This window comes from Urocitellus parryii, chromosome 10, assembly GCF_045843805.1.
Source record: "Urocitellus parryii isolate mUroPar1 chromosome 10, mUroPar1.hap1, whole genome shotgun sequence".
NCBI lineage: Eukaryota > Metazoa > Chordata > Mammalia > Rodentia > Sciuridae > Urocitellus > Urocitellus parryii.
In genome coordinates, this window is record NC_135540.1 from 93017600 (window position 1) to 93041102 (window position 23503).

Here is a 23503-nt window from a genome sequence, read left to right on the forward strand (position 1 = left end):
TATCACACTATATCATCAATGGTGTTGTTATAATAAAAATAATAGTACAATGCTAGCATTGATTGAGATATTAAAATACTCAAGCAATGCTTATTAGATTAGAAAATTGATTCAGTAAATAGAGTTAAGAGTTATCCAGGTCCTCAAATGTTAAATAGAGTCTTACAAAAACCTAGAAATTTTATTTTAACTTACATGCCAAACAGAAATAAAAATATCCAAATAAAACTAATAAATAAATATTAATTATTAAGATTATTCATAGTAGCCAAAGTTGGGAAAAACTAGTGTGCAAAAAACTTAGGAATGAATTAAAAAACGTTATCAATTTTGCCATGAATTGTGATCTGCCTTTCATAGGGAACACACAAATGTTAACAATGGACACAGGAGGATAAGGTAATAATTTTATAAAGTGGGACCACTTGTTATGGGCCAGGCTATATGGGCAATGACCAAATAGATTGCATTTTACCCTGAGACTCCATATCAAGTAAGAAATGCTTCTCCCATGGGAAATCCTGCTTTCTGTACTTGTTAATAGTTACCTAACATAATATACATGGCAACACAAAATAGTAATATATAGTAAATACACAATGTAAAATTGTTCTCTTTGGTTTTCACTTTTCTTGGCAATGTACTTAGTCAGAGATTGATTGCCTACACATTAGTAACAATCTCTAACTTGTACTGAAGTAGGGTCATTTTGATCCATTTCCGTTCTGCTTTCTTACTGCTATGCTACTCATCTGGCATGTGTGAGGCACTTGGTTTGAGCCTCAGCACCACATCAAGATAAATTTAAAAAGAGGTCTTGTGTCCATCTACAATTAAAAAATGTAAAGAGTTAGTATTTCATGGGAAATACTAATATACCCATTGCATTGTCTCACTAACTGCCCAATTCAGCTTCTGTACATGCTTGCTTGCTGCTATGTCAATCCAGATATGATTTTTGTGGTTTTTGCCTTTAAATATCCTAAAATTCTCAGGCTCGGGGCTGTTTCTTGCAGAGACACTTATGGGTCCTGAGGGGGAGCAGTCACTGGCTGGCCAGCTCCAACCTCATATCAAATAAATAAGACTCCAAGGTCAAGTTAATAAAAAGAGATAAAGAAGGACACTACATACTGCTCAAGGAACCATACACCAACAAGACTTAACAATTATAAATATATATGTCCCAAACAATGGAGCATCTATGTTCATCAAACAATCTCTTCTCAAGTTCAAGAGTCAGACCACAACACAATAATTTTGGGTAATTTTAACACACCTCTTTCACCACTGGATAGATCTTCCAAAAAAAAAAAAAGCTGAACAAATAAAATATAGTACTCAATTATACAATCGATAACTTAGACTTAACTGACATATATAGAATATTTCATCCTTCAACAAGCGAGTACACATTCTTCTCAGCAGCACATAGGGCCTTCTCTAAAATTGACCATATATTATGCCACAAAGCAATTCTTAGAAAATATTTTAAAAAATAGAGATACTACCCTGCATTCTATAAGATCAAAAATCAGGATGAGAAAGGATTTCCATGGCTATCTTAGATCACTGACATAACTAATGGCCTGTCATAGCATGAAAAGGAATGAAGGCCTGACACATACTACAACATTGATGAATCTTTAAGACATAACTGTAAGTATTGATATCAATCACCAAAACTCATAACAATTATTTAAAAGTGTTGAAATTAATCACTAAATCCCATATATTATATAAAAATTACTTGAAGTGTCTCCATAATAAACCTATATAGAGAGAGATTAAATTGATTAAATATTACCTAGCAATGAGGCATATAGGATGATTAGAGGTACTAGGAGGGTTTGGATTTAAAACATTTCCACATTGAATATTAACTGAGGTTTCCAATTCTGAGATTCTTTTCTGAGATTGAACAACTGATATATACACTTAAAATGGTGGTTTGTATACTATATGAATTATATGCAAACAATTACTTTACTGCAAATATATTTTAAATGATACCTAAGAAATATTGTTTCAACTGTGTATTTAGTTTACTTGCAGTCAAGAAATCTATAAGCAAGATCACCTCACTTGCCATTGTTCCTTCCATATTCTAAAAATCTGAACATAAAAGAGGTGATCATACATGCAGGATCATAAATTCTTAACTGTAGGAATGCATTTATATCATTAAAGAGTCATTAAAATACACAATCATGAAGTCATCTAACCTTTGATTTTTTAACTTGGAATCCAGATATTCTTAATGTTCACTTGTGTATTTACTTTCATGAGTACAAGTTACCTTTTAAACAAATAATGATATTTTTTCTTAGATAGCAACAAGAATAGAGGAAATTCAATGTGAAAGGAAGCCTGCATTTCACCAGGATGTCTATGAAAATGACTGCAGTTCTGCTCCTGTTACTGCTGAGTAGTCACTTTGGTTCTGGAAGTTTTGGAAAGGTGCTACTGTGGGAAATGGAATACAACCATTGGATCAATATAAAGACAATACTGGAGGAGCTCCCACAGACGGGGCATGAGGTGACTGTTTTGCAACCTTCAGATTTCATTTTTGTGGATAGTGCCAAATCATCTGCAATTAAATTTGAGAGCTATCCTTCATCATTGTAAAGAGAAGATATATAGACTTTTTCTTCTCAATCACTAAGTGCACTGATTAATGAGATGCAATAAAAAACATTTTGGAAATATTATTCAATATTTCATGAAATTTTGAATCAATTTTCTGATTATGTAGAGAATGTATGTAGAGATGCAGTTTTGAAGAAGAAACTCTAGGCAAAATTACAAGAGTCAAGGTTTGATGTCATTCTTTCAGATGCCGTTTGTCCCTGTGGTGAGCTGCTGGCTGAAATTCTTCAAAAACCATTTGTGTACACTCTTCACTTCTCTCCTGGTTACATAGTGGAAAAGTGTATTGAGGGACTTCTCTTTCCTTCTTCCTATGTGCCTGTTATATTTTCAGGATTAAGTGATGAAATGACATTCAATGATTTGGTTATATATATATATATATATATATATATATATATATATATATATATATGCTGTACATGCATTATTTTGATTTTTGGTTTGAATCATTTAATTGGAAGAGATGGAATTAGTTTCACATGAAATACTAGGTAAGTGACTTGTAGTATAAGGTCCTAACTTTTCTAGACCTTTATAAAGGTGAACTTATAACAATATAAAATCAGAAAAAAATGTTAGTAGTTTCATGTAATAAAATATAATCATCTATCATTGAAGTGTCAGAAACTTCTGTATAAAACACACTAGAAAATCATATACCCACCACACAGAGTCCAGAGGACTTCTCTAGGCTACTGCATACTCTACTGCATTGCACTACTCATTTTATTTATCTTTGAAAACTAATTTTAATCTTTATTGTCTTGAAGAACCTAGAAACAGAGATTGAGGGCTTACACTCATATTTCTATTAATATGCAATATGCAATTTTCTTAGGCTACATGTAGCCTAAGAAAATTGTTTCCCTTTAGTTAAATTAGATTCTTTTTTTTTTTTAAAGAGAGAGAGAGAGAGAGCCCGGGTTCAATCCTCAGCACCATATACAAACAAAGATGTTGTGTCCGCTGAAAACTAAAAAATAAATATTAAAATTCTCTCTCTCTCTCTCTCTCTCTCTCTCTCTCTTTAAAAAAACTGATTAATATTCCATGTATATATGTACATTATTTTCTTTATTCATTTATCTGTTTGTTCCATAAATTAGCTATTGTGAGTTGAGTGGCTATGAACATTGATGTGACTGCATCATTGTAGTATGCTGATTATAAGACTTTTGGGTATAAACTAAGGAGTGGGATAACTGAGTCAAATGGTGGTTTCATGCCAAATTTTTGAGGAATCATCATATTCCTTTTCATAAAGTTTGCACCAATTTGTAGTTTCACCAGCAATAAATGGGGTACATTTTCCCCCACATTCTCAACAACATTTATTGTTGCTTATATTCTTGATAATCACCATTATGACTGGGGTGAGATGAAATGTTAGAGTAGTCTTGATTTGCATTTCTCTAATAGATAAAGATGATGAACATTTTTTCATATGTTTGTTGATCAATTATATATCTTTTTCTGTAAAGTGTCTGTTCAGTTCCTTGGCACATTTATTGATTGGGTTATTTGGTTTTTTTTAGTTTTTTTAGTTCAGGTTTTTGGTTCTTTATATATCCTGGAGATTAGTGCTTCATCCGTGGCACAAAACTACATATACTTTTAAAGATACATTTCTTCATTATTGAGCAATTGTATTTCTTCTTCTGTGAAGTGTCTCTTCAGTTCCTTAGCACATTTATTTGTTTGTTTGTTTTTTTTTTTTTTTGGTTTTCAGGTTTTTGAGCTCTTTATATCTCCTAGAGATTAGTGCTTCATCTGAGGTGCAAAACTACACACACTTTTAAACATACATTTCTTCATTATTGAAAGTTCTTCCCAACACCAGGCATATTTCTATCTGCACAACAACTTCCCAATGTTCTATAGTTTTAATCTTCTATTTTCTGTTCAGGATGACCAACTACATTGACAGAGACAATGGCCAAAGCAGATATTTGGCTTATTCACACCTACTGGGATTTGGAATTTCCTCACCCAACCCTACCAAATGTAGATATTGTTGGAGGACTCCACTGCAGACCTGCCAAACCTCTGCCTAAGGTAAACTTGTTTCCATTTAGTTGCTTCTGTCATCCTTTCATTTTCACCAGGAATGATTCTCTCTTCCTCATTAAGAATGCTTAATCACATTTACAGAATTACAGAAAATGGAGCAAAGAGACCTATATATTGAAATCTTTCACATCTATATCGTCACAAATATGTGAATTTTATCTTTGTTTCAGAAGAAGAAGATCTCTCAAGGACAGGGTGAGTTAAATGTAGAAATTCATTATTCAACACATAAAAAAATACCAGTCATTCTCTCAAAGAATATTGAGAAGGGACTAGCATGTACCATAGGAAAGTGCTGAATATGCGAAGAAACAAAATAGTACAGTCTCTGTCACAAACACCTTCCATTCCGAATTGAAATGTAGACTGTGCACAAGAAAGAGAAATTGTGTGGGACATGTTATGATAAGGAAAGACCAGAAGTGTTTCTTGTCTACCCCAAGTCTATAGGGGGCCTCAAGAATACTCCCTGAGAGATCATGTGTCTCCATAGATTAACTGCTGAACAACAAGATTAGAAAAAATACATATTGCACAGGTAACATGTAGTGCAAATTGTGGATTTTTAATGAATACTTATTAATTTGTAATACTTGAATTTGTAGGCTGCCCTGAGTTTATAATTATGAACAGATCTATAATTTTATAGAATTATATATCTTAAAATGAAGCAAAAAATTAATGTATTTTAATGAATATCACACCTTTGTAACACAGTTGGAAAGCAAGCATTTTTTACTAATTCATTATGTGATTATTTAAGAGACTTTTTGGCTACATCTTCAGTAGCAGCATAAAATGTGATCTTATTCAAAGTTTAAAATCCAATATGATCACCCCTCATTCCACAAATATTGAAAAAAACAGTCTGAACTGCCAAACACTTGGGTAAAATATTTCTCCATTTACATAAAGGGATAATGACAGTGTCAATAGAAAAATCAAAGTTTAAAATCCAATATGATCACCCCTCATTCCACAAACAGTGAAGCAAACAGTCTGAACTGCCAAACACTTGGGTATAATATTTCTCCATTTAGATAAAGGGATAATGACAGTGTCAATAAAAAAGTTAAGATAACAGATAAAAGAGGACAAGAAAGAGGGTGATTGGCAGGCTAATCATAGTATTTAAGAAAGGCTGGTGTGGTAATGAAGTTTCATAAATAAGATTCAAATCCACATCACTGATTGTCAGACCTTTATGAATTCTTATAGCTCCAATGTGCTTTGTCACCACACACCATTAGATTCTCAGAAATTTCCATATATTTATAAAATATAGCAAAATTCATAAAAATGCACATTTTCTAAATTTTTGAATGGTTTAAATAGCTAGAAGAAAGGGTTTGAAATGTTCCCAGCAGAAAACAATTGAAAAAATGCTTAAGATGATACAGGTGTTAATTACTTTGATTTGATCATTTAGCTTTATATACATGTGGTGAATTATCATACAAATCTCCAAAACATGTACCACTATTATGGGAAAGTAAAAATTTTACAAAGTATCACACAAAAATAAAATGCCTTGCTCTATTTGCTTCACCACTTTGGAAATTATACGGACAAAAATGTTATGCTGTAATCATATTGATAGCATTTATTTATAAAAACATTGGAAATCATTTAGATATACAACATGAAGGAATGATGTAAAATATATACTTTTTTCATGTTATACAATTACAATCATTTTATACAAGACCCCACTTTATTTTCAGCCATTTTGCAAATATATTTGGAAAATGAGGGATATACATTAAATAAGATTGTTATTTTCTTGGAGGATGAAAAGGCATATATAATATGTGCCTAAATATCTATAAATATGTGCCATATATATGCACTTAGTTGTAAGAACAGAAAACAAAAACATGCAAATTTATATGTATTTGTTATCTAAGTATAGATCCCAGGTCCTCTTAATTACTAAGCCAATGCTGGAACACTAATCTCTATCTCTAGCCCTTAAAACATACATAAGTTAAGTAAATTGAAATTTTAAACAACAAGTAGTTTATTGGTAAGATAATTTCTGTTTATTATACTATTCCAATTTTTATGATGAAATTTTAAAATTTAATTTTAAAGGTTGTAGAATGAGAAGGACTAGTCTTCTCAGTGGTTAATCTGTACTATTAGGATATTTCAGTTAATCATATAAGTATGCACAAAATTTAAAACAAATGAATGAATGAATAAATAAATAAAAAAGGCATATTTCCCATAAAAGGGATGAATAAGTATTTAAGCAGAGGATCAGTGAGATTAAATAGCAAATAAAATTGGCTACATTACTAAAAGTCATCTGAACACATGAACTATCTGGATGTATCATGTGAGTCACAGGACTAATGCATTCATCATGAAGAAGATATAATAAAATTAAAATTATAATTTTAAACAATGCTGAGGACAATATGGGACCTGTAACAAATATGAAGTTATTTTATGTTGTTGCTTAAGATTTTTTTTTCAAACAAAGCCTAACCAGTGGTTAGAAAATGAAATATACTTTGTAGTTTTTGAGAATGTGAATATCATTTCACAGATGAAAACAGAAAGCAGTGACTTGAAAACAGAAACAATAAGAAAAGTGTGGAAATTGACAAGATTTCAAAAAACTTTTGGATCTCTATTTCATTTTGAATAAGGGACCTTTTGAACAAGGTGCAATCATTCTTGTATATAACATATAAGGCAAAGGATCAGAAACCACCTGTTAGGATAATTCCACGACAATTTCAGGAAGCATGATTTTTTTTTTCAGAAGTTTCAAAACACTGAAATGAGTTATTCAATAGTGTGAACAAATCTCTACTGGAGAAAGGTCTGGTGGAACTCTCCCACTTGTGTGAATTTCCTGCCAAACCCAGTAGGTGATATAAAAAATCTGTCACAGTCAGGTATACACAGGATATTCTACAGGGACTTCAATTTTACAATGTGATTTCATGTCATAATATGTACAGAAATATGTTCGTCAAACATGTAGCTAAATATATAAACTATTAGGGAATAAACATGACTCTTAACAATAAAGAATGATTAAGTGGTACAATTTGCAATATTTTGATGAAATTGATCTAATAAGAAATTTTAGAGCAAAGAAAAAGACATGTAAGGATTTTCTTCAATTTATCCTAATTTTTCTTTATATTTGTTGAGAAATAAAGGAGCAATGAATACACCATACTTCACCACAAAATCATCACCACTGCATTGTGGTATATCGAAAGTATTCTGTGAATGAGAATCTTGTACCATTTTGGTAATAAATTATTTTAAGTAACATCAGGAGAGTTTAACTAAAAAGCTTTACATAAATTTTATACTTCACTTTTAACAAAAAATTGTCTCCCTTGGCCTGTGCTGGGAAGGAATTTCTAACCTTCAGAGGAGTGGGCTGGCTGGACATAAAAAGCTAGAAAAGTAATATCAAGAAATAAATACAAAAGATACAGAAAAAATATTTTTTCAATATGGGTCATTGACAGGTAAAAGATACTTAAAGGGTCTGATCCTAACAAAGGGAAAAGACCATAAATGTTTTATTTTAATGGAACATACCAAAGCAATTTATTTCTTCAGAGGCTTCTTCAAGATAAAACAAGAAGCAAGAGCTGTTCAAGTTGGCTCAGACATGCCCAGGGTTTATTTGCAGACTTCCAACAAAAATAAATATTTGACATATGATCTGCAATGATTATGCAGTGAAATTTGTCATTCACAATTTTGAGTCCTTGGTGATGGCATAGACATCAACATCACAACCACAGAAATAGAAGCATTCAGCTTCTGAAGGTGGGGATACTTTAGAGAGCCAAGAGCCAGATAAGTATCTGGGAAGTCAGGATATTGTTCTTATTGTTCTCTATGGACCAATTTAGGAGGATGGATGGGGGCAAATATGGTAGTTTTGTTTGTTGAGTTGTAGCCACATAATGAAGGAAACCAGAATTAAAACTTCATCGAGGATGGACACATGAACCAATAGAATTTACAGGTTAGAGTAACACAAAAAGATGTGCTATAACATTCTATTGTAACAAAATCTACCTACAATCTCTTAATGTTATTAAGAAAGTGAGTAAGGTTATTCTTGACAAAATGTGTTCCAACTGTTTTGGATTTATAGAATTATTTACATCAGTACAAATGGAATGGAAATTGACTGCATAGTGCTTTGTGAATTTGCCTTGCTGAATCTTTTTGTAAGGAGTATCAAATAAAAATTCTAATCTCCTCTTAAGGCTGGGAAGTCAAATCAGGCATCAGACTTTACCTTTAATACTCTTAGATTTTGGTAAATTCCTCTTCACTTGCAGTCCCTAGGATAATTTAAGGTTCCTGGACCTGATAAGAAATGCCTTGTTTATCAATGCAAATAGGAGGGAACTCTAGAATTCATAACTATTTTGTCACACAAGAATATCTTGTGTTTATCAACAAAACCAAATACATTAGAGCCCCATGTCCAAATTACAAAAATGCATGGTTCCATCCTTTAATTAGTGTATCAGTGATTAATTTTAGTTTGAAAGGGGCTAGTATCTGATTAATATATACAACATAACAGTATATATCAAGTTATCAAGACAAATATTTTCAAATACTGTTTTGGGGAAGATGCAATATGACACCAGCAAAATCAGGTATCATCTCAAGGTATTTCCTTGTTAACCCTATGTGACTGTTTAATACATACAGAATGAAAATATAAGCTAATAAAATACTTAATCCTGATTGTTCCGAAACATAGTTTTTTTTTTTCATTAACCACTGTCAATGCAATCTTTTTTACCAAAGATTCATTCAAGTCATGTGAACATGAAGCCTGTTTGAGTTTCTTTATTTCTCCTTATTCTAGATGTTTGGTTAGATCTAGTTTCTACACATGTTGATTTAACTCTAAGTCAATGTGAATAGAAATCTGTACAGGAATTTTATAAATTTAATAATGAACACCATCTTGAACTCATGAAATATCATATAAACATAACACATACTTTTTAAATTTTTCAAGAGGGAGAGAGAAAGAGAGAGAGGATTTTTTAATTTTTTTTTCAGTTTTCAGTGGATACAACATCTTTGTTTGTATGTGGTGCAGAGGATTGAACCTGGGCCGCACGCATGCCAGGAGAGTGCGCTACCGCTTGAGCCAAGTCCCCAGCCCAACATAACACATACTTACATAAATAAACAAACTGAATAACATAACTTCACAGACCCTATGGCCTGCATTCTAAAATTTGAGCCATGAATCAGGTAACACTCTAATACAAAACTCAATGATTCAACTATTTTTGATAAAAATACAACAATTTGAAATGACCTGCACAATACAGAGTAAAGTTTTTTTTTTTTTTAACTAATGCTTATGAAGAAGGATTTTAACATTTTCTTTTCTCCTTACATAGAGGGTTTCTCTTATGGAGGCTGAATAGGCTGAGGAGAAAGATATCTTGTGGTACTCAGAATGTCTTCTAAGCATATCTGAATGGACAATATAGTAATTTTAATTCTTTCTTCTCTTATAAAATTTGTTCTCAATAAATAAAGAAAAATAAAATTATTAAAATGCATTTTAACACATCATACATAAAAGGAGTTTAACTTCTTATTCACCGATGTCATGTAATCACACATGTACACAGGGTAATAATATTTGATTCATTCTACTATCCTTCCAACTCACATACTACCTCCTTTCCCTTCAATTTTCTATTCCTAATCCATAGGAACTCTATTTTTCTCTACAATCCACCCTGTAATGTGAATTAGCATCCACATATCAGAGAAAACATCCACCTTTGGTTTTTTTAGATTGGTTTATTTCGCTTAGCATGATATTCTCTAGCTCCATCCATATATGTGCAAATGCCATAATTTCATTTTCCTTTAGAGTTGAGTAACAGTAAGAGACAGAAGCAAGTTACAATGCCTCTTACTTTTACAAAGGCAAAAATATTATTGAAATCCTCAGCCAAATTCCTATGAGTCAGAAACCAAGACAACACACTACCACAAACACACATTCCAGGCACAGAAGATGATAGACACACTAGCCAGCAAACCACATTCCACTGTGTATATATACTATATTTTCTTTATCCATTCATCTAATGAAGGGCATCTAGCTTAGTTCCATAGTTTGGCTATTGTGAATTGAGCTGCACTGATATGGCTTTATCACAGTAGTATGCTGATTTTAAGTTCTTTGGGTATATGCCAAGGAGAGGCATAGCTGGGTTAAATGGCAGTTGAATTCTAATTTTTCTGAGGAATCTCCATACTGCTTTCCATATTGGTTGCACCAACTTGCAGTTCCACCAGTAATGTACCTGTTACCCCACATCTCTGTCAACATTAAATGTTGCTTGTATTCTTGATAATTGCCATTTTTATTAAAGTGAGATTAAATTATTTTATTTCCAGTAATATTTATTTTCTGTTAAATCTCTAGTAGTTGCCTTAGGGGATCCTGAGTTGCTTGAGAGCTCTCAGTTGGGTCAGAAGAACAAGTGACTAGAGGAACAGTGAGGCTGAAGCAGGAACTGAAAAGTGTGGCTTAGGGCACAGAGTGAGAGAACTACTAGGATCTTGAAAGGAAGCACATCAAAGGGAGTGAAGACACTAGGGGAACTATGAATGTTTTAAAAACAATAAGAGGAGGGAGGAAATGGTGATGAAAAGAAAGAGAAAGGTCTTACGGAAGCCAATTTAGGTGATTGTAAGTTTTGAAGAGGGACTTGCACACACATAACCACAGCAGCACTACTGTCAAAAGTGAAGTCTTAGAAGCAAATTAAGTGTCCAAGAAAAATATACAGATAGGCTATTTGTAATATATTTATATCTTATATAACTTACACTCCTGGGACATTACTTAACCTATAATACATAGGAAATAGTGAAACTGTGCCACAATCCAGATGGAAATTACTTACACTACAGTGTTAAAAAAAATCCAGTAAAGAGGGGCTGGGGCTATAGCTCAGCAGTAGAGTTCTTGCCGAGCACATGTGAGGCCCTGGGTTCGATCATCAGCACCACATACAAATGAATAAATAGAATAAAGGTATTTTTTAAAAAAATACAGTAAAGGGGCTAGGGTTGTGGCTCAGTGGTGGAGCACTTTCCTTGCACATGTGATTCACTGGGTTCAATCCTCAGCACCACATAAAAATAAATAAAGGAATTGTGTCCATTTACAACTTAAAACAACAACAACAACATTTTTAAGGAAAAAAAAATCTTTCATATATATATTAAGTATCTAGACTACACAAATTCAGAGAAACAGAAAGTAGAAGTATAGTAGTAAAAGATCAGGATGAGAAAAAAAGAATTGTGTCCATTTTATATAATTTCTTGGTGTTGTGAAGTAATAGTGTTCTAGAATTGTTGTCATAAGGATATAAATATGTGTAGCATTACTGAACTATGTACCTCAAAAAAAGGTTAAAATTATATATTTATGTTATGTATATATGAACTTAATTTTTAGAAAAGCCACTAATTTAGTATGTTCTGAAAATATTTTTTCTCTCCTTATGTGTTTGAATAAATCTTTGCTTTGTTGTTAGATTTGTGATAGAGCAAATTCTTTCCTTCACAGGAAATGGAAGATTTTGTCCAGAGCTCAGGAGAGAATGGCGTTGTGGTATTTTTAATGGGGTCAATGGTTGGAAACTTGATGGAAGAAAGGGCCAACATGATTAAATCAGCCCTTGCCCAGATTCTACAGAAGGCTAGATAATGGTACAGAACCAAGGAAAGAGTCTATTGAACTCTGTAAAGGGTCTTATAAAATAAATTTCCTTGCAAAAGTTGCACACTTGTGATATGTATAATTTGCCTCAGTATTCCTTTTTTAAAACCAAATATATATAGCAACTGTTAAAATAGTGGAGAGATTATTTCTGTTAAAAAGTCACCATTAACATTATGCTAAAGCACAAATATATTTCATAGGTTTAGTGTGAATATGATATTATATTACTATGACAGATATACCAAAATACCAAATTCTACCCTGCCCTGTCCTCTTTTTCCATGCAGGACCTGTGAGAACAATGTAGTTACCAATGAAGTTAAGTTTGAATGAGCACCAACACAATGACAATAAGCAGGTCTTAAAAAGCCAAAATGCATCACAGATTGCCATCTTCCTACATAATCTTGGCCTCCATTCATCTCCTAAATGATAAAAAGGGCCTATTCCTGGAGCTGTCCTTGGTTCTATTCTGAGAAGGAAAGCCAGGATAACTAACAAACCAACCAGACTTAGAGAAAAAGAAAAATCAACCTGCCCTGGTGACTTGCTCTGCTCCTTTCTCAAGATTGAAAATATCTCAGACAGGAGACAGGAAAGAAACAGGAAACTGCCCTTACCATGTACTCTCTGGCTTAGAGAAACATGATCACACAAGAGCAAACACTACTACAAAAATTTATTCTCAGGAAATATTTCGAGTAAATTTTCTCACCACTCAAAAGGAAAAAAGTGGAGCTACACACACCAGTCTCTGTGGGGACCAGACCCATAGTGGGCCAGGTCCACTCCTTTCCCTACAGGGCAGACACTCATCAAAGCCTAGCCTTTGGTGCAGGACTGACCCCTCTGACCAGCAGACTACCACAAGAGTTGAGATCCAGCCCAGACCACACACATCAGCCCAGTGGGATCCAGGATCTCAGTAGGCACAGTTCACCACTCCCCCAGGGAGCAGACACTGCCAGAGCCTAGGCTTTGGGGCAAGAATGTCCCTTCCAACCAGCAGACTAGTGGGAGATCAAGCACAAAGGCCCAGATCCACACACAGCCACTTCTGCAGGGACCAGGCTTACAGCAAGCCTAGCCCAACCCCTTCCCAGTGGGGCAGACACTTGACAGAGCCTAGCCTCTCGTTTAGGACCACTCTTTCTGACCAGCAGACTACCATGAGTCAACCTCAGTGCCCCAGATCTACACACTCCAACTTATACAAGTCCCAGATCCAGGATGCAATAGCATCCATTGAGGGACACCAGCAAGGTCTAGAAGCCCAACATCAAGGTGAGGTACAGACAATCTGCACAGGTACTACAAGAATATACGGAAGAAACTCTAATATCTCAGATCCACAGTGCAAGAAAGGAAGAAACATAGACAACATGGAAAAAGAGGGGAAGAAAGTGCCCAAAACAAACCAGAATACTATAATAACAGAAACTCTGGACAGCAAAGTTGATGAAATGTTTGAGAAGAAGTTCAGAAAGTTCATAATTAAAATGATTTGTGAATTAAAGAATGACCTAAATGAGCAAATGCAAGCAAAAAAAAAAAATGATCACTCCAACAATGAGATAAGAGAGCAAATACAGGTAGCAAAAGATTACTTCAAGAGAAAGAGATAGAGACCCTAAGGGAAAAAAATCAGTCAGAAATCCTTGAATGAAGGATACAATAAAAACTCTCAATAGAAACCATGATCAACAGACTAAATCACTTGGAAGAAAGAACATCAGATAATGAAGACAAAGTTTACAATCTGGAAAATAAAGTTGACCACACAGTGAAGAAAGTTAGAAACCATGAACAGAATATCCAAGAATTATGGGATAGCATCAAAAGACCAAATCTAAGAGTTATTGGGATAGAGAAAGTCAAAGAATTTCATATCAAATGAATGTACAAAATCTTCAATGAGATAATATCAGAAAATTTCCCAAGCATAAAAAATGAATTGGAAAACCAAAATACAAGAGGCTTACTGGACACCAAATGTACAAAATTTCAACAGATCTACACCAAGGCACATTATAATGAAATCTCTTAGCATACAGAATAAGTATAAAATCTTAAAAGCTGAAAGAGAGAGGAATCAGATCACATATAGGGGGAGACCAATTTGTATCTCAGCATATTTTTCAACACTGACCCTCAAAGCCAGGAGATTGTGGAATAACGGATACCAAACTAGGAAAGAAAGTGGATGCCAACCAAGAATGTTATATCCAGAAAAGCTAAATTTTATTTGATGATGAAATAAAAACCTACCATGATAAACAAATGTTAAAAGAATTTACAACTAGAAAGCCTGCATGACAGAACATCCTCAGCAAAGTATTTCAAGAAGAGGAAATAAAAAACAATGATGAAAATCAGCAGAGGGAGGGATTACACTAAAGGAAAATCAACCCAGAAGAGAAAACAAGTGACATTAAATACCAAAAATAAACAAAAATGTCTGAGAATACAATTCATGTGTCAATAATAACCCTGAATGTTAATGGCCTAAACTCAATAATCAAAAGACCTAGACTAGCAGATTGAATTAAAAAAAAAAGAACCAACAATATGCTGCCTCCAAGAGACTCATCTCATAGAAAAAGACATTCACAGACTGAAGGTGAAAGGTTGAGAAAAATTATACCACTCACATGGGCTGCAGAAGCAAGCAGGGGTTTCCGTCCTCATACCAAATAAAGTAGACTTCAAACTAAAGTCAATCAAAAAGGATAAAGAAGGACACTACATACTGCTCAAGGGAACCGTACACCAACAAGACTTAACAATTATAATTATATATGCCCCAAACAACGAAGCAGCTATGTTCATCAAACAAACCCTTCTCAAGTACAAAAATCAAATAGACCACAACATAATAATTTTGGGTGACTTCAACACACCTCTTTCAACACTAGATAGATCTTCCAAACAAAAATTGAACAAAGAAGCTATAGAACTCAATAATACAGTAAATAACTTAGAATTAACTGACATATTTAGAATACTCCAACCTTCAACAAGAGAATATACTTTCTTCTCAGCAACACATGGATACTTCTCTAAAATAGACTATATGCTATGCCAAAACAAAACTCTTAGTAAATGTAAAAAAGAAGAGATTCTACTCTGCATTCTTTCAGACCATATGGAATAAAATTAGAAATCAATGCTAAGAAAAGAAATAAAATTCACTCCCATACCTGGAGACTAAATAATATGCTACTGAATAAACAATGGGTTACAGAAGACATCAAGGAGGAGATTAAAAAGTTTTTAGAGGTGAAGGAGAACATGGATACAACATACTGAAATCCTTGAGACACTATGAAAGCAGTTCTTAGAGGAAAGTTAATGGCATGCAGTTTACTCTTTAAAAGAAGGAAAAGTCAAAAATAAATGACTTAACACTACATCTCAAAGTCCTAGAAAAAGAAGAACAAATCAACACCAAAAGCAGCAGAAGACAGGAAATGATTAAAATCACAAGTAAAATCAATGAAATTGAAACAAAGGAAACAATTGAAAAACTTGAGAGAACAAAAATTTGGTTCTTTAAAAAAATGAATAAAATTGACAGACCCTTAACCATGGTAATGAAGAGAAGGAGAGAGAAAACTCAAGTCACTAATATACATGATGGAAAAGGAAATATCACAACAGACACTACAGAAATAAAGAAGATAATTAGAAATTATTTTTAAAACCTGTACTCCAATAAAATAGAGGATATTGAAAGCATCCACAAATTTTCTAGAGTCATATAATTTGCCCAAATTGGATCAGGATGATATACACAATTTAAACAGATCAATTTCAAATAATGAAATAGTAGACACCAAGAAAAGCCCAGGACCAAACGGATACACAGTCAAGTTCTACAAGCTTTTTAATGAAGAATTAATACCAATACTCTCCAATTTATTTCAAAAAAATACAAAAGAAGCAGCACTTCCAAACTCATTCTATCAGGCCAATATCACCCTGATTCAAAAACCAGGCAAAGACACATTAAAGAAAGAAAACTTCTGATTAATATCTCTAATGAACATAGACGCAAAAATTCTCAATAAAATTCTAGCAAATAGAACACAAAAAGACATGAAGAAGATTGTGCACCACCATCAAGTAGGATTCATCCCAGGGATGCAAGGTTGGTTCACCATATGGAAATCAAAAATGTAATTCATCACATCAATAGACTCAAATATAAGAATCGTATGATCGTCTCAATAGACGCAGAAAAAAGCATTTCACAAAATACAACACCCCTTTGTGTTCAAAACAATAGAAAAATTAGGGAAAACAGGAATATGTCTCAACAGCATAAAAGCTATCTATGCCAAGCTTCAGGCCAACATCATTCTAAATGGAGAAAAATTAAAGGCATTCCCTCTAAAAACTGGAACAAGACAGGTATACCCTCTTTCACCACTTCAATAAAGTAGTTCTTGAAACATTGGCAAGAGCAATTAGACAGATGAAAGAAATTAAATGGATACATATAGGAAAAGAAGAACTCAAATTGGCAATTTTGCTGATGATATAATTCTATACCTGGAAAACCCTAAAAGTTCCACCAGAAAACTTCCAGAACTAGTAAATGAATTTGGAAAAGTTACAGGATATAAAGTCAACACCCATATATCAAAGGCATTTGGTATATCATTGACAAATCCCCAGAAAGGGAAATGAGGAAACCAATCCCATTCTCAATAGCCTCAAAAAACAAAAATGAAATATTTGGGAATCAACTTACTGAAAGAGGTGAAAGATCTATATAATAAAAATTACATAACTCGAAATAAAAAAATCAAAGAAGACATTAGAAGATAGAAAGATCTGCCTTGCTCGTGGACAGGCAGAATTAATATTATCAAAATGACCTTACTTCCAAAAGCACTATACAGATTTAATGCAATTCCAATCAAAATTCCAAAGACGTTCCTCATAGAAATAGAAACAGCAATCTGAAATTCATCTGGAAAAATAAGAGACCCAGAATAGCTAAAGCAGTCCTTAGCAGAAAGAATAAATCTCGTGACATCACTATACCAGAGCTTAAATTATACTACAGAGCAATAGTAACAAAACAGCATGGTATTGGCACCAAAAGGGACTGGTAGACAAATGGTGCAGAATAGAGAACACAGAGACTAACCCACAAAACTACAATTATCTTATTTTAGACAAAATTGTCAAGAACATGCATTGGAGGAAATATAGCCTCTTCAACAAATGGTGCTGGGAAAACTGAAAATCCATATGCAAGAAAATGAAATTAAACCCCTACTTCTCACCATGCATAAAACTCAACTCAAAATGGATCAAGGACTTAGGAATACAACCAGAGACCCTGAATCTAATAGAAGAAAAAGGAGGCCCCAATCTCCATTATGTGGGATTAGGCCCCAACTTCCTTAACAAGACTCCCTGGGCACAAGAATTAATATCAAGAATCAATAAATGGGATGGACTCAAACTAAAAGGTTTCTTCTCAGCAAAAGAAACAATCTGTGAGGTGAATAGAGAGCTGACATAACAATCAATAAATGGGCTAAGGACCTGAAGACACACTTCTCAGAAGATGATGTACTATCAATAGACAAACATAGGAAAAATGTCCAGCATCACTAGCAATTAGAGAAATGCAAATCAAAACCACTCTAAGATTTCATCTCACTCCAGTCAGAATGACAGCTATTATGAAGACAACAATAAGTGTTGGTGAGGATGTGGGGAAAAAGGTACACTCATACACTTCTGGTGGGACTGCAAATTGGTGCAGTCAATATGGAAAGCAGTATGAAGATTTCTTAGAAAATTGGGAATGAAACCACCATTTGACCCAGCTATCCCTCTCCTCTGTCTATACCCAAAAGACTTAAAAACAGCATACTGCAGGGACACAGCCACATCAATGTTTATAGCAACAGAACTCACAATAGCTAAATTGTGGAACCAAGCTAGTTGCCCTTCAATAGATAAATGGATTTTAAAAATGTGGCATTTATTTCTCCTTTTTTCCCTTCCCTTCCCCCTCACACCATCATACACGTATTTTGTGAATCCATGAGGGTCTCCTTCTGTCTTCCATGCATTTCCCCTTCTCCCTTTCCTCCCTCCTCTTTTCCTTATTTCGTGGTAATCTTCTTCTCATGCTCTTCCTTCCTACTCTGTTTTGAGGTGTCACAGTTTCTTTAATTGTACACATTCTCATACTTCCACTTTTATAACTACACATGATATTGCTACTATCCAGAGTGTTCTCTTTCTTTTTATTTACATGGCAACCTTGCTTCCACTTTCAATTCTCAATTCACATACTTCCATGTAGCCTTCATAATTTCAGTGCAGTTTCATGGTTATAATATTCTGCTATCTAGAAAATAATTCATCTCCAGTGGCTTATGTTGTGCATTTCTTATCTTATTTATGACCCAAAATTAGGAGAGTGTCTTAATTACTTCTAATCCTAGGTCATCCAAAAACCAGGGCTTTTATAACTCATGGTGGAACCAATGGCATCTAGGAGGCCGTCTGTCATGGCATCCCTATGGTTGGCATTCCATTGTTTGAGGATCAACCTGATAATATTTATCACATGAGGATCAAAGAAGCAACTGTTAGATTGGATTTTAACACAATGACAAGTACTGATTTGCTCAAAGCATAGAATACAGTCATCAAAGATCCTTTGTGAGTATAACATTTTTTTTCCACTTAGATGTATGTATAGATAGAGTCCCTTTACAGTGAAAATAGATTTTATCCTATTTTTAGTCCAATTTTCAAACATGAAATGATTTATAGAACATGATATGTGCTTTTACTAAATCAGGACTTTTAAAAGTGAAAATCAGGGCTGGGGATGTGGCTCAAGCGGTAGTGCGCTTGCCTGGCATGCTTGCGGCCCGGGTTCGATCCTCAGCAGCACATACAAACAAAGATGTTGTGTCCGCCAAGAACTAAAAAAATAAATATTAAAAATTCTCACTCTCTCTCTCTCTCTCCTCTATCTTTAAAAAAAAAGTGAAAATCAAACTGATGCAGTGACTATATGACTTCTTATTATTCAGTCAATGTGATGCTAAAATATATATATTCTGTGTAGCTAAATGTAAACAAATTTTTAATACAACAGAAAACATGGAAAAGTAAATGAATTTGAAGAAATATTAGATAATATTTCAAAACCTCATATTTCTGAAACTATTAATCTTTCTATATATTGTAACCATTATTATGCAGAGTAGAAAACTTGATATATGGATAATATATGTAATGGCAAATCGAGTTCATTTTCATTTCTTTTGTTTAAATACTTATAATTTCTATAGTAACCAACTTTTAAACTCCTCTTTTCTATATCTTTATTAGATATACATGAAGAGTTGTACCCTATAGTCACCTGGCTGGGCACAGAACAACTCTACTTCTTCCTGCTAACTAACTGCAGTTTAGTACCTATTGTCCAACATCTCTATTCCCAAACCCTCCTAACCTATGTAGCTTCTGCTTAGCACAATGCTAAACTTATTTCCATGAAATCAACTTAATTTTACACATGAAGGAGACACACAGTTCTCTTTCTTATGTTCCAGTTTATATTATTTTACATGATGTTCACCAGTTCCTTTCTCAATCCTGCAAACATAGGATTTCATTCCATTTTCATGGCTGAATAATAATTCACTGCATATATATTTCACTTTTGTTATTTAAAAACGAATATGTCACTTGATTTAATATCCTGGCTAATGTTGGGAGAGCTGTAATAACATGGGGGTACAGGTATCATTTTGATATACTACTGGTGTCTTTTTATTTATTTTTTTAATTTATATTTAATAAAATAAATTTAAATTTATATTTATATTTAATAAAATAAATATATTTATTTATATTTGTGGAAAAGTTGAGCTCCAGGAGAGATATATTTTTAGTTTCTCAAGAAACTTATTTTCCAGGGTGGTTGTTTTAATTTACATTCTGGTAGTGGTCTGTAATAATGCCTCTTACTCTGCACCCTTGCCAACATTTTTCATTTTTTTTGTCTTTTTGACTATAGCCCTTGTTATGTATATTTGATTATTTCTTGTGGTTGTTTTCATTTGCATTTTCTTCAGGATTAATGATGGGCAGGATCTTTGCACATACTTGTTACCCATTTCTCTTTATTGAAAAATGGAAATTTAGATTATTTACTCATTGTTAAGCATCTTTTCCTCTTGAGATTATAGAATTCCTCATAATATCAATATGATTTCTCAAATTCTCAGCCTGCTTTATTTTGGAGAATTGTGTACATTTAACTTTTTTTGAGGAATCACTCAATAATTACAATCCTGTAAAAAGTCTAACAGTTCCCTTTGGTTCTGAGAGGCCATATTGCTGCTGTCTTTTAGTATAAACCCAGCCTCAGCATCACTTCTCTCCTGAGCATCTGGAAAAATGTTTGCCTTCTTCCAGCTAAGTCACTTCGCAGTAGAATGTCTCTGGCTTTAGAACCATAATGATTCCTAACTGCTTTCTACAGTTAAGCTATGGAAGAAAATATTTGGTGTCATTAGCTCATTATTATTTCCTCTTAATCCTTAAAATGAATTCACCTTGTGGCCCACTCTCATAATCATACTTTAGAAGTAGATACTAGGTCTACAAATTTATGTTGTGGTAATGTAGAACAGGAACAGGAAAAAATGCTGAATTTTGCTCTCTCCTCAAACAGAACACAATGTTACCTATATTTGTTACAGTTATGTTGTGAAATGTAATGAGTTTTTGTAGACAGTTTGCAATTATGTTACTGTTCTATAACTTGTAATTAGGAAGAGTTTGTCTAGTTTTTCTCTTTCTTCAGTAGCTGATTGTCTCATCATACCCATAACACTAGTATGGGATCTAAATCATTTGGAATGACTGAAAAAAAAATCATCATACTTTTCCTTCAGAACTCAGCATGTTGTCTAGTATAATAATCTTTAACACTGAAAGCAATACAAAAATTATATAAATTGTTGTAAAATGGGTAAATCAACCCTCAAGTAGTCCAATATCACAGAAAATTTTCATGATTGAAATGGTTCAAATTGAGGAATAGTTATTATTTAGTAAGCTTTTTCACCACTGTGAATAAAAGATCAATCAGAAGATTGTAGAAGAGGAAAAATTTTATTTGAGGGCTCACAGTTTCAGAGGTTTTAGTTGACAGAAGTTTAACTCAATTCCTAGAGGCTGGAGGTAAGGCAGAACATCATCTCAGGAGAGTGTGGTAGAGATTATCAGAAAACAAAATATATACACCAAAGCCATGACCCAAAGACCTGCATCCTACAGACACATCCACCTGCCCCTACTTAACACTGAATTAATCCCATTAGGTCATTAATTTACTGATTGGCTTAAGGCATTCAGAGCCTAATCATTTCTCCTCTGAACCATTACACATTTTCTCACACATGAGCCTTTGCAGGACACATCCAAGTGTAACAGTTAATTATCTTTTTGGGTATGAAGACTACAATCCAAGCCTGACAAGAACCATTATCTGTCTTAAGTTATTAACTCAATTTAAATATGAAAACATATTTTTTATATATTTCCTTCTTTATTGATGGATTATAATTGTATAAATGATAGGATTTAATGTGACATATTTGAACATTCCCACAAATACACAGTATGACAGTATAATTTGGCCAATAACACTCCCTAGCACTTTTTCCTCCCTCCCCATCTCCCACACTTTGGTCCCGTTCATCACCTGATCACCCAGTGATTTTCGTAAGATTTGCCTTCATCTTTCCTTTTCCCCTCTAACTTCCACATATGAGAGAAAATATGAAATCCTTGATCTTGTGTTTCACCTATTGTGTTTAGCATATTGGCCTTAAGTTCCACCCATTCTTGTGCAAATGACATAATTTTATTTTTCTTTATGTCTGAATAAAACTCATATAAATATATACATCACATTTGCTTCATACATTCATCCCTTGGCAGACACCTTAGTTTGGCTATTGTGAATTGTGCTGCTATAAACATGGATATGCAATTTCACTGTAATAAGATGACTTTAATTTAGTTCTTCAGGGTAAATACTGGGAAGTGGTATACCTGGGTCATATGATGGTTCTATACATAGCCTTTTGAGGAACTGCCATACTGGATATCCATATTTGTGGTACTAGTTTACAATCCCAAAAAGAGTGTAAAATTGTTCACTTTTCTCTACAATCTCTTTAGCATCTATTATTCTTATTTTTGGTGACTACAATTCTGACAATTATGAGATGAAATCTCAGTGTAATTTTGATTTAAATTTCCATGAAGTTTAAAGATGTGGAAAATATATATATATATATATATATATATATATATATATATATATATATATATATATATATATAGTTGTTGTTGTTGTTGGCCATTTGTATTTCTTCTTTTGGGAATTATCTAATTTATTTCCCAATTTAATAATTTGGTTGGTTGTTTGGCATAAAGTTTTTTTTTTAATTCTTTATATATTCTAGAAATCAATCCTCTGTCAGAATATAGCTAGCAAATATTTTCTCCCATTCTGTAGGTACCTGCTTCAGAATTCTAATGGGGTACGTGTGTGTGTGTGTGTGTGTGTGTGTGCAGAATGTAATTAATTTGGTGTATTCCCATTTGTTAACTCTTGGCATTATTTCCTGACCTTTAGAGGCTCTATTAAGAAAGCTGTTGCTTTTGCCTATGTGCTAGAGTGTTGACCCTTCAGTTTCTTAAAGGAATTGTATAGTTTCTGGTCTAATTCCTAGGTATTTGATCCATTTGGGGTTGATTTTTGTATAGGGGGAGAGATAGGGGACTCATTCTTCTACACATGGATAATCAGTTCCTCATCATTATTTGTGAAAAAGGAAATAAATCATTTCTGCAATGTATGTATTTGTCACCTTTGGCAAGGATCGGACAAATGTATACATGTGGGGTTTTCTGTGTCTTCTATTTTTT

The 23503-nt window shown here is 33.5% G+C and overlaps 1 pseudogene; it reads left to right on the forward strand.

Moving 5' to 3' along the window:
* The first annotated feature begins 2385 nt into the window (after positions 1-2385).
* Positions 2386-12490, forward strand: LOC144257193 (UDP-glucuronosyltransferase 2B17-like; annotated as a pseudogene).
* Positions 12491-23503: the final 11013 nt, after the last annotated feature.